We start from the raw sequence: 12,926 nt of genomic DNA, 5'->3' as shown, positions 1-12,926 counted from the left end.
CTTCTCTAGCGGAAGGTTATAATTGTTGGGGTCAAAATCGGTCACATCGGAATCAACGTCTGAAAGTCTGTAAAAATCATCATGAAGGTTTTTACGAAAAGTAATCTTCGTAAAGAAATCTTTACGAAGAGCCTAGCGGTAAAATCTTGTTCAAATCTCAATCAAACTACTAAATACCGATTGTCCGAAGGTAACAGACATGTATCCAAATCGGCCGCGTACAAGCTCGAGTATGGCAATCGGACCGCGGAAAAGCCAAGCTCGATCGATACGCGGCGACCAAGCATGCACACAGCTCGGTCGCTACGTAGAGACCGAGCTCGAGCCAAAGCTCGGTCGCTACGTAGCGACCGAGCACGCGTACTACTCGGTCGCTACGTAGCGACCGAGCCCAAGACAAGCTCGGTCGCTACGTAGCAACCGAGAACACATACTGCTCGGTCGCTACGTAGCGACCGAGTGACCGAGCACGCGTCCCGCTCGGTCGCTACGTAGCGATCGAGCTCTTCCGAAATGTCGATACGACACTAGTCCATTCATTCTCGTCTACCCTTCGATGCTATCTCCCGAAGACCGTAGCGAACCCACTTCATGTTTTCCGCCATTCTAAGTCAACGATCAAACTTTGCGGTAAAAACCGCGGAAAGTTCGTTCTTTATCGAAAGAAGCCGTAATAAACGCTTCCAATCAGAAGACGACCCAAAGGGACCTAAGACATGACTCGAGGCCCAACTTATGATTTCTTAACCAACAGCCCGTAAGCCGCATGACGGTTTACGCTTGGTTCGCAAGGAAAGATAAATGTCAAGTTTCCGCGGATAAGTACGAAATTTTGAAGATAACTACGAAGATCGGAAAAAATGGAATATCTCCATTTTTATGCTATGACGGCGTAAGGGCAGAAGAGGAAGAGCGTAAACCGACCTAGGAGCGAGTATATAAGGAGTCATAGGCGAGAGCAGGGATGTTAAAATGGGCTTGTCCTACCCATTTACGTCCAAGCCCGTTTAATTTTCGTGTCCATATAAAGTCCATTTACTTAACAATATTAAACGGGCTTCGTCGGGTTTGTCCACTTGTGTCCATTTAATAAACGGGTTTTGATAAAAATAACTGGACAGCCCATTAAGTTCATTTAATTTTTTTTTCTCTTCAACCTAATCTATCGTCGTCGTTCTTCCTCCTTCTTCACCTCCTTGGCTCTTTGCCTCCTTACGAAAGATCAAACTGCTCCAAATGAGTTTCTGATTCGAATCATGAAGCTTCTAGGGTTTCGATTTGTCTTCTAGAGTCGTTGTTCTTCACCTCCTTGCCTCCTTTCATCTCGTCACGAGATTCCCGAGATTCCCGTGTCTTCTACTTCTTCTTCTTCACTCTCTCCAGCTCGTGTTTCCTCGTATCATACAATCAAGGTTCGTTTCAAACTGATTTCATAAGTGTTCTTTCAATTAATTTGTGGGTTTGTTTAAAAATGGTTTGATTTGTGAACAGGTTTCACGGACATATGCAAAGGAGTCTCAAAAATTGCAACCAAAGCTGAGATTAAAAGTGGTATGTGATTCTTTTTTTCACTGAGTGATCATTTGACTACAATATGTGTATGGAAACAAGAACATAACCGATAACCAACATGATTAACTATGTTTTGTATGAACATCTTCTTCGCTGTGACCGTGTGAGTTAGCTTCTATGGGTTTTGTCAAGTTTTTCGTTAGCTAAAGAGTCATTGTGTAGACAAATACTATAAAGATGTATTTGGACAGAAGACTCGTATTGTAGACATATACTTTCGTTAATCCAAGACTAGTGAAGTTTTTTTACTTTGTATCCATACGCTATGCTTTATTTGTTCCTGTTTTTGAATGGTTGCCAACTTACCATCTTCTCTCAAATTTTGATAGTCCCTTGCAGCCACTAATAATTAAATATGTTTCTTTCTTTTTTTGCAGAGATGGACTATGATACTGTGCACACAATGGCGCTTCTTGAAGCTCAACGTGAATACATGGACATGAATGATGAAGATGCTGAATTTGATATAGATGAAGAAATGGCAGAAACAGAAACAGAAGCAGAAGCAGAAGTTCAGTGTGAACCACAAGCCACTGCATCAACACAAGCAGCGAAACCTCAACGTAAGCGTCGAAAAACCTCACTTGTTTGGAAAGATTTTGTACTAGTGGGGGTAGAAGAGGATGGAAAAGAAAGGGCTAAGTGCATTCATTGTGAAGACCGTTTTATTTTATGACTATATTTTTCTTATAACTAATTCATATTATACTTTGTAGGTGCCATTGAAGATCTCTTTGATGAAAATGAAGATGTTGGAAAGAAAGCAAGTAATTATGGAGTGGAGTCTTCAGCATCAAAAGATTGATATGTTTGCTGGAACAAAAGTACATAGTTTTCTGGTTCTGTTTTACATCAGTTTATAATTTTTTTGATGAAAATATATAATATGTTATGTTTTGAACATGGACAGATCCTGGTAGACGTTCAAGAAGGAAAAGAGTAACTTATGGACACTTAGTGTGAAGTGTGAACTTTATTTTTCAATTATGTTGTGACTGTGATTTGTAAACTTTGAATTTTTAGTTGAAGCAAAACAATGTAAGGTTCTGGATTCATATTTTATTTGACAGGTATTTAACAGGTTTCATCGAAAAGAAATGCTATGATATAAATAGATCATGTTCATTTTTTTTTAAGTAAACGGGCTTGAAACGAGTTTGAAACGAATTTAGTGTTAAATGGGCTTCACATAAATGGGTTCTAAATGGGTCTGATTTAAACGGGCTTTAAATGGACATCTATTAAACGGGTTTGGACGTATACGGGCTTGGACGTAAATGGGCCGGTAAGCCCGTTTTAACATCCCTAGGCGAGAGGTATGGGGAGGAAACTTTTTCACAGCAAACTTAGCACTTAAAGCAATTAGGCAACTTTCCGTTTTTGTTATTTCGAGCTGCGACTCAATTAGGTTTAGCCGTCTTAGGGTTGTTAGAACTAGGAATCTCGCCTACAGCTCTCGAGCCCTTGCTTATACCTTGTTGTAAACGCTCATACGAAAATTCGGAATAAGATCTACTTTGCTCTCTTTTTATGATTTCTTATACTTTATCGTCTTTATTTCGTGTTCTGATTGCTTGGCGTGTGGCAATAGCAGATATCCGGGACCTCTGGGAAATTAGGGATTTCCTAATTTAAACGGAAATCGACAGTGCGAATTTCGGTTCCCACAATAATGGTAAAACTGAATACATGTTTTTTATTTGTTCATTAAGGGTTGTTGTAATTTTACTAGGCTTTTGGGGTACTTTTGCATTTGATTGAATTTGAGGTACATTTTTGTATTCAAAATCAAGTTTTGAGTCATTTTTGGCAAATCCCCCTTATTAATACTTTCATCAATTGTAATAAATGATGTCAATATATATCACTTTTAAAAAATGATGTTGTTGATAAAAAGAAATTATGCTAACATTTACATCATTTTTTTCAAAATGATGTTATTAATTATATATTATTTATTAATAACTGAAATAAAATTTATATTAATTTAAAATAATTTTAATAATTATATTAGTTACTATTATTAATTTAATACTAATATTTTATATACATAATTAATATTAAATAGTATCAATTGATAAAGTTATATCAGTAAATAAATTAATTAAAAGAGTTTTCATTAGTTAATTCTTTATATCCTACCGAAGATACAATATGCCTAAAAAGGTACAATATAAAAGCTTACAACCAATAAACACTACAAAAAAACATGATGAAGATGAATCAACATAAAATAAATTGTAAAACAATATACAACTTGCCATGAGAATTCTTCAATCAATATGTTTCTTCTCTTTAACTCTATATTCTGTTGATGGTATTGTTAAACTGAAAACTGCTCCTAAAAAAACAAAATATAACAAAAAAATATCATACGAATATTTAGAATCGGGAAATCGCATAATAAATCTTCAAAGTGACACTTGTATCATTAAAAAATCTTTAGTCTGGATTATTTGTAAATGACCTCAAAACTGTAGTTGGTACCGTTCAAAATTGATGACTTGTCAATTTGTTTTCTAAAATATATATATATATATATATATATATATATATATATATATATATATATATATATATATATTTACATTATTTTATTAATAAAATAAATATAAAAATTCATAAAAAATTCAAAACAAATCATAAAAATCCATTAAAATTTTACAAAAAATAAAAAAAAAATCACAAAAATATTTAAATTCTTTTATTATTAAAAATATAAAAATACAGAAAATATAAAAATTCATAAAAATTCAAAATAAATCATACAAATTCAAAACAAAAATCACAAAAATCAAAATAAATTCAAAAAGTAAAATGTAAATAAAATACATATAATAATAATAGATAAAATAAAAAAATTCAAAAATTAAAAATTAAAGAATAAAAAAATCAGAAAACATTGTATTTTAGTGTTTTTTGGGTGGGGATTTTCTAGATTTTTATAGCTAGATTAATATAGTGTTTGTGAATAGCTGTTTTGCTTTGATTTGGTTCACGAGAATCATTTGAAGATGATGAATTTTTCTAATCTTAATTAGACATATCGTTACCCAAATACTGGCTGCTGTTTTAGATTTTTTTATCTGTTATGTTCTATGTGTGTGTTGGTTGGATTTGGGAAATTTAAGGATAGTGGAACAAAGGGAAGGATGGATACTAATGATAGCTTTAGGGTAGCCAGTTTACGGCACTCAATGCACGCTATTCCTCAGATGCTTTTTGAGTCTAGCTATAAAAATCCAGAAAATCCCCAACCCATAAATACTAAAATACAGTGTTTTCTAAATTTTTTATAAAACAAAAATAAAATTTTATTCTTGATTTTGTAAGTTTGATGATTTTTTTGTGAATTTTTATGATTTGTTTCGAAATTTTATGATTTTTTTTATATTTTCTGTATTTTATACATATTTTATTAATAAAATAATATAAATATATTTTGTGAAGTTTTTGATTATTGTAAATTGACTTTCAATGATTTTTTTCTGAATTTTTATATTTTATGTAGTTTTATATCTATTTTTGATTTGTTTTAAATTTTTTATAACTTTTATACTTTCTATATTTAAAAACCAAAAAAACAGAACGACACGTCATCGGTTTTGAATAGTACTAGTTACAATTTTGACTTGATGTACAAATAAACAAGATTGAAGGTTTTTTATGATACAAGTGTCACTATATAATTTTAAAGTGCTTGTTAACCGATTTGAAGGTTTTTATGAGATTTCTCAGTTGTAATCATAACTTAACAAAAAAAAAATAGTTACGAAAAGAGGCTGAAGAAAAAGGGCTTTCATACCGGAGTAGTAGACATTGTGGAGGCTGAATATGAGAATCGCACAAAAAGTAAAAAGCGTCATTATTTGCTTTTGCAGGTTTAGTAATTGAAAGAAGAAGGAGGAATTTTACACTTCATTCAAAATAAAGGTAAAAGTGGTTAGTGTAAACAAGAAAAATGGTAAAATATAAATGAAGTATTTTTGGTAATTTCCCAAGAAGAAGAGGAAGATGTCAAGCTATGTAATATAGAGCAAGAAGTTTTTGGTTTAATGGGTCATCCAGTATTGGATCCAATAATCATCATCATCCGGAATTTCTTATACAAGTTTTTGAATGATTGACTAGAGGGTGACTGTAAAGGCCCAATCCGTATGATCTTATTTTAAAATTAACAAAAATTGAATGTTTAAGTTCCGTACTTCTTTTATTTTCTACCAAAGTGTCTTACAATGAACTTAATTTCAATTAAAAGCCAACTATAAAATAATACTAAAGTCTTACCCAAGCTCAAACGAAAATTTTAAAATAAAACATGTGTCTTCCCCAAAGTATTGACACCACAATGAAACTTTACAACTGCACAATCTTGTACCTAACTGTAAGAATGAGGGGTGAGTAATTCGGTTTACTTAGTGAGTATATGAACCTACAAACTCATTTCATATCACATAATACAACAAGAACAAATCATAAGTTAATATCACTTATAATCATCAAACAAGATTTACTCTCTAATCCACAACTGTCCCCAAGCCAACCGCATGGACACCCCTTGTTCATATGTGGCTTCATCACTGTCCACCCAACCAGCGTTCGCCCAACCAGCACTCTTCACACTACAAAATAACCTTATGTCTCATCGATGGCGTCATGATGCCCTAAAATCTTATCAACTTTCAGTATTATCACACAACTGATTATCCTTTAAAACCCTACCATGTTCTATGTGCTTTTCATCACAATAACAATCAACATGTTTTTTTTATCACATCAACACAAATTATCAACTAGATCATGGTCAACATTAACAAACGATTAAATCCCTGAGATATTATACAACATGAGAGAAGTTAACAACCGGATTCTCACATTTTCTTTACAAGACGATACAAAGTCAGATCTAGAAGAAGAAGAAGAAGAAGAAGAAGAAGAAGAAGAAGAAGAAGAAGAATGCAACAACATAACCACATATCTGCACTCTCACACTCAACAGAAGATATGAAACATGATTAGGATCAGATTTTTCACACCCTGTGAAAGATCTCTAAGAGAAAGAAGAATGACATGTAGTTTGAAGGCTTACCGGCGCGAAGGCTGGCTGGCGGTGGCAGATCGCAAACACCAACAGTGGCAGCTAGGGTTTGGGTCTTGATGGCTTGGAATCTCTGCACGGTTTCACATTATTTTTTCTGATGATAAAAAGGAGAACGAGCAACTCGTTTTATAAGAAAAGAAGGGGAAAATCTTAGAGGTTTCTTTTATGGGACTTTGGCCAAAAGGTTTTAATTCCCTAATAGGGATGTTGCAATTCTCCCCCATTTATATTTAATTCGTCTCCGAATTCAACTCGGCACTATGGTGCATTGTTTTTCCAAAAATAACTCGGTACTTGGTGATACACTGGCTCCCATAACTAATTTGGTTTACTGATCGTTATTGTTATCCAAACGACATCTTACACCCATCCCTTTCCCATTGAGCTAAGACCGTCCATGTCTTTGTCCCATTAACTACAGTTTCTTTGCGATTTACAAACTCAACACATTTGTTGACCATTAATAAACTACGACATCCATCTATTGATGGCTTTTAAAAAATCAACTCATGTCCCATGACAACCTTACAATATACTACACATGCACATTGTGAACTTAGACATTCGTTGTGGAATTCCAACCGACATGCCACAACATCCATACTTTCAGAATAAAACGATCTCAAGTACCATAACCTCAATACCTTTAACTTATAGTCCAAATCAATTCACAAAAAAATTCTCATCCTAAAAAATCATGTATCAATATGCATATTCTAGATCCATATATCACTTGTCGTTACTATCATTTCATGGTGATGTGTTTACTTCGGCTCCACATCAAACAATTTCACTTGCTTAGATGTTTATTGGGTCGCTTTCAACTGTATATTCATGTTCTCCGCTTTCAACTTTATATTCATGTTCTCCCCCCCCCCCCCCCCCACAACAATCATCCTCTCACAATAAAACGATCTCAAGTACCATAACCTCGATACCTTTAACTTATAGTCTAAATCAATTCACAAAAAAATTCTCATCCTAAGAAATCATACATCCATATGCATATTCTAGATCCATATATCACTTGTCGTTACTATCATTTGATGGTGATGTGTTTACTTCGGCTCCACATCAAACAATTCCACTTGCTTAGATGTGCATTGGGTTGCTTTCAACTTTATATTCATGTTCTCCCTCCCCCCCCCCCCCCCCCCCCCCCCCCACACACATTTTGGTTAAGCATAAGGGTTTCCAACATTATCTCCCATACATGCCTCATACAGTCATCCCAATACTCAAGTGGTAGCTATTATTGTAAACAGTGTCAATCAATGGTAGATACCTTAATTATTTTCCTTACCATCCAAATAAATTTGCACGAAACATATGTTTATCATCAAATCCTTGGCGTACCAACAACAATACATAGTTACCATGTTTCATTTCTATTATAGCACATGCAGTAATCCACAAAAGATTCACCATTCCACCATTATCGACTAATATGCCTCCACTATGAAATCCATCAAACAACATTCTTCCTCATCTCGTCCTATGCATCTTCTTCACCCGCAACAGTCACTCGGTTCCAGAATTGAAGCGTTTAACAGGTCCAAAAATTTAAGTTAATGGTTGTCCTCTTGTATTGAGTGTCACATAGGTGCAACTTGCCAAAAATCATCCCCAACTATCATATGCATTTGTGTATACTACCAATGGTATTCCATGCCGTGGTATTAAAGATTCATGTACTATTCCTTATTCCATTAAGGAAAATCTTCATCCTTTATCGAATAATTTGGACACATTTCCTGGCACAATCCATTAAGACATGACGTTTCTGTCTCTAAAATCTCATCATCATTGGCACGACTCTAGACTCTCATAGTTGTCATTTCTCTGGCACGACTGTCTCGACTCTTCTAGCCTCCAATTTTGAGAAAATTTTGAAGGTTCGACATCTTAATAACTTTAGACTCAAAAACTATATGTTTGTTCTAGTGGGGGTGTGGGCGATTACTCTTTCCAATACTAACTCCCAAAAAAACACGATAGGACTACACTACTAAACTTAGGTTCTTAGTACTTCAACTTATCAAAATTTTAATGCAAAAAGTTATACATAAATACATACATGCGATCGTGTCAGCTCATTCTTGATTACAAACAACAAATACCCACGATTCTAGTACTTGTCTATTTCATTTGCTACCCTCTTCATATGAACACTACAGTCTTTTGCTATATGAACTTAACGTCTGCAGTGAAAACATATAGTCTCAGATTGTTTTATAAGTAGGCAATCTTTCTTAAGGTGTCCTAGCTGCTTTCACCGAACACACACCCTACCAACACCCCCATGGGTGCTACTTTCCACACCTTCCACACCATTGTTTTAATATAACTGCGGCTTCTGCACTCCAGGTTTCCCAAGTCCTTTTCATAGTTGTGGCATGCATGCTCTTAGCTTGCTTACGCTCTTCTTAAAGTCCAATCTCTTGATCAGCAGCTTTTTTTACCAATTAATCGATGTACGGAAAGCTTGTACAATCTCGTACAATCTTGTATATTTACAGGAGGAGCTTGAAGAGTTGGTGAACGTAATTGTTGACAAAACACACAAGCAAGCACCTCCGTCTTTGACTTCTGTTTCTTTTCTCTCACCGTTCAACTCCACCATCCATCTCCACCGTCATTGTGAAACACGTGACGTAACTAAAATTCTCCCACTTGAACACTGATTTAAATCCGTCTTCACACTTGATCAATGTAGTAGGTTTTTCCATCTTGTTACTCAAACAAGCCAACTGAGGTTGCACATAATCTCAACTTGTCATAATGTACGACCTTCATCAGCATGTCTGTCGGATTCTTACTTCCTGGGATCTTCTCAAGCACCAACATTTCGTCATTGTTTACGTACTTTGATTATTGTGAGATAAGCATGTTAACCCATATAGAATTTAGATTTGTTGCATAAGGCAATCCACACTCTAATCAAGGATTAGATTAATATCAATCATTATCTGAACAGTGAGCTCGACAATTCATTATGTAATCGTAGTAATGGTGGTAAATGTCTAGATGGATATGATCAAACACGATTGCTTTTGTGTACAAAATTGTGTTTCTTTTCTTCTGTAACTGATGATAGGAGTTTTCAAGGCTCCTAATCAAATGTTATAGTATAAAGGATGTCAAACCAGTTCTAAGTGATTCTAAAGCAAAGGAAATGCAAGACCATGCTTAATCTAAGTGCTATCAATTGGTGAGATGTTTTTGAACTAGAGAACTACTAAAATGCAATAAAGGACAAAGCTTTCTTTCTTATGAGATGGGAGAATTCATGGGCTAAGGGAATTGACCTTGGGTGATCAAGTTTCAATCTAAAGGTGTCAACTTTCAACCAATCTATCTACCTTAGACCTAGACACAATCCTAAACAAACTCTATCCCTAGATGAATGCTCATTTACTAAGATAACTCAAGCATCAAATCCCTTTGGTTGAATGTTATCTAAGTAATCATTAACTTCAAGTCTACTAGCAATCTTAACACCTTTAACAACAAATCCCTTTGGTAAAGAATGTTAAAAGCTTAGGAGAGTTGGTTCAGGCATTTCATCAAACACCTTCCGGGTATGAAATGCCTAGAGCTCAACTTTAGAGAGGCCAACTCTAGAGTTGCATTAAAAGCACTCTACTAGCAAGGAACAAGATTGATCTATACCTAAACACCTTAAATCTAGCTTAATCACCATTAATCTCCTTAACCCATGAATCCAAAGATGACTACTCACTACTCTTCATGATGAACCCAAGAATCAAAGATTTGGTGCTAATCATGATTAGTGATCAATATAATCCAACAAACACAAAGAAAATAGATTTAAGATTCGATCTTTTCTCCAAAATGTTCTTTTATTTGATAGATCATCAGATAATCTCTAAGATTAGGTCTAAAAAATATTTATAAAGGTTTAAAACTCGAACCGGGTCAACCCGATAAACCCGGGTTTGACCCGAAAAACAAATGGATAAGATAGCTTCGGTATCGGCCGCGGATGGCCTCAGTCCGCGTTGCATTGCCGCGGTCCGTGCGTTCAGAACACACTGTCTCGGACTCGAATCCGCGGCCTGCCTCGACCCGCAGTACACGTCCGCGTCCCTTGTCTCGTCTTTCACCGCGGACAGCTCCCGGCCGCGGTTCACGCTCTCCGAACATGAGGTCTCTGGTCGAATTCCGCGGCTTGGCTCGACCCGCGCCTGTCGTCCGCGTCCCTTGGCTCACCCATCACGATTCCTCTTCCATCATTGGCTCGATTCGTGAGCAAACCGCAGCCGTGACCACCATTCCAAGCTTCTCGCGATTCTCCACCACGGTATCTACGGTCCAAGCCGTCTCCTCCTCGCCGTGCTCAGCTCCACCGTCGCGGCCGTGCTCATCGTCGGAATCAAACTCAGGTCCGGCGAAGAGGAAGCTCTCGATCTTCTCCAATGGTGGTTTCTTCCATTTTGCACAGCAGGTCCTCGAACTTTTGGTTCTTTACAAACGAGCCCACAACTTTGTAAATTCCAGAAACATCCTTACTTTAGCCCCTTAACTTTTGATTGTGCAATTTAACCCCACCGAATTTCTGCATTTGCAACCTCGGTCCCTGGATTCTCTCTTTCTTTCATTTCTGACCCAAAAGTATTTGACTTGCACAATAACCTTCCAATGTTTCCCAAAACTTCCAAATGTGCATTCCAACCCCTATGATATGCAAATGAGTATGCAAATGCAACATAAAGACCTAAATGCAACCTAAACTAATCATAATAAGCTAAAATATAAATCTAAAACTCATTAAAATCATGAGATATCAGTAACTCAAATAAAATGTCGCTGCGTTCACAACTTTTCATTCATACTAAAGTTTAGATGGTCATCATCAGCCAAAGTGGCTTTATTATTCAGCCAAACTTTAAAGTTCTTTACATACAAGGAGAATTCTCCTTGCTTCTCATCATTGCCTTCAGTGGCGGACCCAAAAATATATTTAACATGGGTTAGACTATGTACCTAGGAAACATTTACCAGCTAGTACTGATTTTTAATGTATTTGTGAACATAAAAATATTTATAGTGACTTAAGGGGTGTCACATGACACTCCGTTTTCTCACGTGGATCCACTTTTGATTGCGTTAGTTCCAGTGTTTGATGCTGGATTGCTGATACATTTTGAAGAAACTATGATAAGAAAAAAGTTGAGAGAGATATCGGCGGTCGGTAGAAACCAAAGGCTGATGCTGAACTCGACCATTCCAAGGAAACCGATCATGTAGTTAAGCAAGTGGTTGATTAAGCGGAAAAAGTTTTTGGTCAACAAGTTATACTATAGACTAGACCTAGTATAACAAATGTACAAAATGCTCAGAGAGATTTATTTGGACATAAATAGTATAGATTGTTTAAGCTTTATTTGATGCAAATAATATAAAAGAAGAGAATTTTATATTGCCTTCAAGATCTAAATTGATTATAGAAAATATTCATCAAAGGAGAAGGAGCTGCCTTTTACGGCAGAAAGGTTACTATAATGCCCCGACTGCCCACAGCTAACGGACCTCCCAATCCCGTTCTCTTGTCCCATGGGTCTTATTCCGTGCAAAGGGTAGTGCATTAATTTTTTTGGAGGCTTGTTAGTTATGTTTACTGACCCTGCAATCACCACAAGATTTTTCCCCGTGTTTTGGTCTCACTCATAATATATTGTGAATCACTTCCTGATAGGTCACTCATCTTTTAATAGTCTAACTCCAAGACGCTTAAACCAAAAAAGTAAGCGCACTTTGGTGACATATATAATCAAATCAATTATCTTAAGTTTTTCCATATATTTCGGGATGTTATTGTTACCTTCATTGGAATACATAAACACACATATATATATATGAGTCTCTAACGCTAGTTACATGAGTTATAAGGACATCTAATAGATCATAAGGTTGGGCTTCAATATAAAGATGTGTAAATTCGAGAAACAATGATCATGCTTCATATCTTTTAATGTAACAACCGAGCCTCACTGTAACGCCTCTACGTGTTCTCTCTATCTGTAGGCTCCATTTTTTCTCTCCGACAGTTGGTGCACTATCTTTTGGAGATTCGAAGAATTTGTTTACAATCTGTGTAATCACTACATAATCTTTTTTGTGTGTTTTAACTTCACACACATAGTATTAAAGATTTCCTAACAAAGTAACAAATCATTCATTTTTTAAATACTCTAGTTTAAACACATTTAATCATAGAGTTTTCTTTGAA

At 35.7% G+C, this 12,926-nt stretch overlaps 1 long non-coding RNA gene across 1 annotated transcript; it reads left to right on the top strand.

Annotated features, from left to right (window-relative positions):
- Positions 1–958: 958 nt before the first annotated feature.
- On the top strand, positions 959–2,657 carry LOC125595267. The gene is made up of 5 exons (XR_007330157.1): positions 959–1,412; positions 1,492–1,551; positions 1,950–2,135; positions 2,289–2,396; positions 2,483–2,657. It is a non-coding gene; the product is annotated as an uncharacterized LOC125595267 (long non-coding RNA).
- The last annotated feature ends 10,269 nt before the right edge of the window (positions 2,658–12,926 follow it).

Source organism: Brassica napus, chromosome A1, assembly GCF_020379485.1.
Source record: "Brassica napus cultivar Da-Ae chromosome A1, Da-Ae, whole genome shotgun sequence".
Taxonomy (NCBI): Eukaryota; Viridiplantae; Streptophyta; class Magnoliopsida; order Brassicales; family Brassicaceae; genus Brassica; species Brassica napus.
The sequence above is the reverse complement of the archived record's forward strand: the minus strand, read 5'-3'. Positions and strand labels throughout refer to the sequence as shown.